Genomic DNA, 5,412 nt, shown 5'->3' with positions numbered 1-5,412 from the left:
AACACAACACTAAAACAAGAAAGTTTTTCTTTTTCCAAGTCAACTAGAACCTGTTACAGATACAGTTCTTACTTATAGAACCTATTGTATACTTGAATGACAATCTACTTGGCATAAAAGAATATTTCAGCGTTTTTTCACATATGTTAAGAATGGTGATGGAGTTTTTAAACATATTCAAGACTTTAAAGACTATCTAAACTTGAATGTTTAGAAAGCGTTCAGAAGTTGGCTCGAAGGTTTTACGTTTGTAGCGTATAAGTGAGTTATGTTATCGAATATTGGTCGATTTGCAAGCACTTCTTCGAAGGTGAGATTCGTGTAGTTATTGAATTTTCGAGTAGCACTGTTTTGTACTTTAGAGATTTTGTGGAATAACGTGGATGAGGTTCACTTGACTGCCGGATATATGAAATATAGAGAGCTGAATATTTGCACAATATTGAAGCTTCAAGCAATAAATGAAAATACTTCAATTTTGACGTCTTTTAGGCCGAGACAATGTTTAGAGGTGTCTAATCGACAAGGAGCAAAGATGTATTTAGGTATTGAAAGTGAGAAAAGTAAGAAAAAGCCTACGGCACCAGGAGTTCCCAGGCGGTCCCCCATCCAAGTACTACCCTGGCCCGACGGTGCTTAACTTCCGTGATCGGACGAGAACGGGTGTGTTCACCGTGGTATGGTCGTAGGCGAAAGCTTGTGACTTCGCAATGCTTTTAAAGCCAACTTGGAGTTCACTTGCGTTCACCAAGTCACTAAGTCACTAATAATGTAGGAGAGACCTATCAACTTGATCGAACAGTTTCGATTCGTTTTGTGGCATCTGTAATGAAAAACGTAAAGGATTTCGTGCTAGATAAGTTGCGTTTCAAATTTTAGAGCCACAATTACAAAAATGGGCAGTTGAACAACCCCCTCATTTTAAGAACGAGGACACTACGGAAAAAAACACATACTGAAACTTTTTAGTCCCTGTGTTTCATACCGTTCTCTTACAACGGGCTGCCTGTAAGGCATCTTTAGTTTGTAGGGTTTTACGAAGTTGTCGAAAGGCGGTCTTTGAGTGGAAAATTGTGCTATATATATTGAGTGTGCGGGTTTTTACCCTGCCCTTACCACGGGTTTCCTGTAAGGTAACTTTAGTTGGTAAGGCCTGTAGGTTGTTTTAAAACAACTTTAGAGTAGAGAAGTTGCATGTTTTTATAAGAGTTGTAAGAGTACATAAACCGACTAACCCTTAACATGCTTTTAAACAACCATAATATTGAAACATCTAATCAAATAGCTGACTTAAGTGTCTCTACTAAAAGCTATGCGCAAGCTACAGCAACTATATTTAATCCTATAATGGCTAATGAATTTAGCATTCTTAAAAAAACTCTTCTGAGTGAAGTCACCGAAAAAGTAACCGAGTATGATATTCTATCAGCTCTTGAAAATGCCCGATTAGATCAAGATCTAGAAGGCTTACAACTTATCCGAAAAGGGACGATGATTGAGCTTGTCATGAAAAATGATAAAGCTAAATCGTCGATCCAAGAAAACGGACTCCTAATTAATGGTGTAACTCACCACTTTTATAACTCTACACCTAATAGAAACATAAGCAAACGGGTTGCTGTATCGGTGCTCGGTCTGCCGCTTGAAAAAAAATCTATACCTGTCGGCGCAGCTCTTGAGCAACTAGGATATGGTAAACATTTGCACACTAGACCAGTTTATCGTAAAACCCCTAAAAACGAATCACCCTATTATTCAGGAATACTAGTAGCCATTATGGATCACTTAGTTAAACCAATTCCAAAATCTCTAAAACTATGTGGATATAATGTCCGGATAATTTATACCGGTCAAAACCTAGAAGACAATCAAAAACATGAATATGTACAATCAAAAAAAAGTATAATCGAAGTAACTGAAAACCTGAAAACTAACATATGCGAGACTAGTGAATTAAACAAACCTGAAGAAGCACCGAAAACAACAGTAAAAAATACAATAATTCAAGAATCAGAAGACCTTACGGAAATATGCCAAAATCCAACGGAAAGCAAAATAAGAAACCACATAAAAGATAAAAATGAAAAAACAGCTAATGCCAGTATAACTTATACTGGTCAAAACATAGAAGATAACCAAAAATATAAAGACGTGCAATCAAAAGAAAACATAATCGAAGTAGCTGAAGAACCGATAAAGACATTAACCAGAACTAGTGAAGTAAAAAAATCAGAAGAAATACCAAAACATACAATTAAAAATACAAAAGTACAAGAAACAGAATCCCATATGGAAATATGTCAAAACCCCTCTGAAAACCAAATAAAAAGCCACAACAATAATGACATAAATAAAAACACTTTTGAACTTCCGATAAAATTTCTTGGCTTAAATTACTCTGAGATGCGTGACTACAACATCAATTTATTTAATGGTTTTGATAAAACCAATTGCACAGAAGATGAACTGCTAAAATACAAAATATACAGAAAAGCGGAATACGACCAAAAAAAACATGAAAGACGAATTGCAAAACAATCATCAAACAGAGGACAGATAGCGACACCATTTGTTTATAATAAAGGCAAAATACAAACCGAATCTACCTCTAAATACAACCATAATGATTGGGCATAAAACTCCTTATCATCACCTTCATCTTATCTTAACAAATAAAAATTTCTTTAAAATACCTCTTTTAAAACTAACAACGGAAATGTAAAAAACCAAAATAACTAAAAAAAAAAAAAAAAAAAAAAAAAAAAAAATTAATTGACCTTACCTGTTAAAGCTTAGTAATTCTTAAATAAAAACAATATGAAAACAAAATAAAAAAAATAAAAAAAAAATAAGGTAATCATCAAAAAATTTTGACGCAAAATTTCGAATTTCAAGGTTTCGGGAGTGGGTAAACTAAAACAAACAAAAGCAACCTTCCACTGTACTTGCACGTCTTATTGACGTGCCAGTGCAAACGACTTTTCTTTTGCAGATTCATGCTTTCATAGAACGATTTTTGAGTTTTTAAACAGAGTTTTAAAGATTATTTTTACGGATTAAATTTTTAAATGTACACGTTTTTTTAATGTTGTAATTTGTATGCAAATGGTACCTGTATATTTGATATTTGACAAACAGTGTAAATAAAGGCTTTATCTAATAAAAATACATTTACTTGCTTGTTGTTGATTTCTTTTTAAACGAAGCTTTACTGCTGCTGCTGCTGCTGCTGCTGCTGCTTGTACAAACGAAGCAATGAGAACTTGTCATTTTCTCGCATAAACACAACACTAAAACAAGAAAGTTTTTCTTTTTCCAAGTCAACTAGAACCTGTTACAGATACAGTTCTTACTTATAGAACCTATTGTATACTTGAATGACAATCTACTTGGCATAAAAGAATATTTCAGCGTTTTTTCACATATGTTAAGAATGGTGATGGAGTTTTTAAACATATTCAAGACTTTAAAGACTATCTAAACTTGAATGTTTAGAAAGCGTTCAGAAGTTGGCTCGAAGGTTTTACGTTTGTAGCGTATAAGTGAGTTATGTTATCGAATATTGGTCGATTTGCAAGCACTTCTTCGAAGGTGAGATTCGTGTAGTTATTGAATTTTCGAGTAGCACTGTTTTGTACTTTAGAGATTTTGTGGAATAACGTGGATGAGGTTCACTTGACTGCCGGATATATGAAATATAGAGAGCTGAATATTTGCACAATATTGAAGCTTCAAGCAATAAATGAAAATACTTCAATTTTGACGTCTTTTAGGCCGAGACAATGTTTAGAGGTGTCTAATCGACAAGGAGCAAAGATGTATTTAGGTATTGAAAGTGAGAAAAGTAAGAAAAAGCCTACGGCACCAGGAGTTCCCAGGCGGTCCCCCATCCAAGTACTACCCTGGCCCGACGGTGCTTAACTTCCGTGATCGGACGAGAACGGGTGTGTTCACCGTGGTATGGTCGTAGGCGAAAGCTTGTGACTTCGCAATGCTTTTAAAGCCAACTTGGAGTTCACTTGCGTTCACCAAGTCACTAAGTCACTAATAATGTAGGAGAGACCTATCAACTTGATCGAAGAGTTTCGATTCGTTTTGTGGCATCTGTAATGAAAAACGTAAAGGATTTCGTGCTAGATAAGTTGCGTTTCAAATTTTAGAGCCACAATTACAAAAATGGGCAGTTGAACAACCCCCTCATTTTAAGAACGAGGACACTACGGAAAAAAACACATACTGAAACTTTTTAGTTTTCTTGCTTGTGGGTTTTTTACGATTTTAAGGTGCGAATATTAAGATGGCGGCTGGTGAGCCGGTTGGCGTGGAAAAGCTTTTCGAAGTAATACAACCTTCTAATTCAAGTAACGAGATGGCGATTACGGTCAAAGAGACAGAAAACCTGATGAAAAAAATGAAAGCAGTGTCGAACGGAGATTTAATAGAAGACGTGGCAATTGAATACAGTGACGATGATTTGTTAAGTGACGAAGATCAATACCACAACATTCCAAAACCAAAAAGTTATGCTTCCGTGTTAAACATTGTTAAAAAAACTGATCGTCGACCACTTCTAAGAACTCTTGTTTCAAGAGTCCAAACCAATCTTTCTATTTTGGACGTAATAGTTGAAATTGAAAATGCGAACTTGGCAGAACATCTTGAGGGAATTCAACTTATCAACCGAAATTCAATTATTGAAATAGTCATGAAAACTGAAGGTGCACGAAACTTTCTTTTAGAGAAAGGACTGAGTATAAATGGTTTTCATCATGTCTTTAAGAAATCAAATCCCAACAGACAACCCAGTAGACGGACTCATGTTTCCATTTTTGGACTGCCGTTAGAGGCAAAAAACTCTCAGGTAGGTAAATGTTTGGAACAGTTAGGATATGGTAAACACGTTTTGACTAAACCCGTTATGCGAAAAACGCCGAACGAGGGTAGAGAATATTACAGTGGAATACAAGTAGCTGTCATGGAGGATTTGGTTTCATCGATTCCTGTTTTTATCGACTTATTGGGATATCGAGTTAGAACTAAACACAACGGACAAGTTTTGTTAAATGAAAGAATTCGAAATAATACAAAAATTAACATAGTTTCATCAAATGATGTAAGTAATAATGTTGTAACTAGTGAAGTTGGTAATAATGAAGTAGTCGCGATGATGATTGTAAACGAACAGCCAAAAGTAGTTGAAGATATTTCATCATTGACTGTAGATGGTGGAATGGCTTCCCCAGTTGAAGAGGTAAGTAAAGAAAAAGAAAATGTAAACATTGTTGTGGACCAAACTGCTCTGTCGGAAGAAGATTTTAAGGAGGTGGGAAAGTCGAGAAAGAAACGAAAGAAGCGAAGCGAGGAAAGAAGACCAACGATCGGCGATAGTTGCGAAATCAAAAGGAGAAACGA

At 35.4% G+C, this 5,412-nt stretch overlaps 2 non-coding genes across 2 annotated transcripts; both read right to left on the bottom strand.

Moving 5' to 3' along the window:
* Positions 1-572: 572 nt before the first annotated feature.
* On the bottom strand, positions 573-691 carry LOC136075656 (5S ribosomal RNA). The gene has a single exon (XR_010636094.1). It is a non-coding gene; the product is annotated as a 5S ribosomal RNA (ribosomal RNA).
* Positions 692-3,853: 3,162 nt separating this feature from the next.
* Positions 3,854-3,972, bottom strand: LOC136075655 (5S ribosomal RNA). Its single transcript, XR_010636093.1, has one exon. It is a non-coding gene; the product is annotated as a 5S ribosomal RNA (ribosomal RNA).
* Positions 3,973-5,412: the final 1,440 nt, after the last annotated feature.

Source organism: Hydra vulgaris, chromosome 01 (genome assembly GCF_038396675.1).
Source record: "Hydra vulgaris chromosome 01, alternate assembly HydraT2T_AEP".
Lineage (NCBI taxonomy): Eukaryota > Metazoa > Cnidaria > Hydrozoa > Anthoathecata > Hydridae > Hydra > Hydra vulgaris.
Note: the sequence above shows the minus strand (reverse complement) of the source record. Positions and strands in the feature narration are given on the sequence as shown.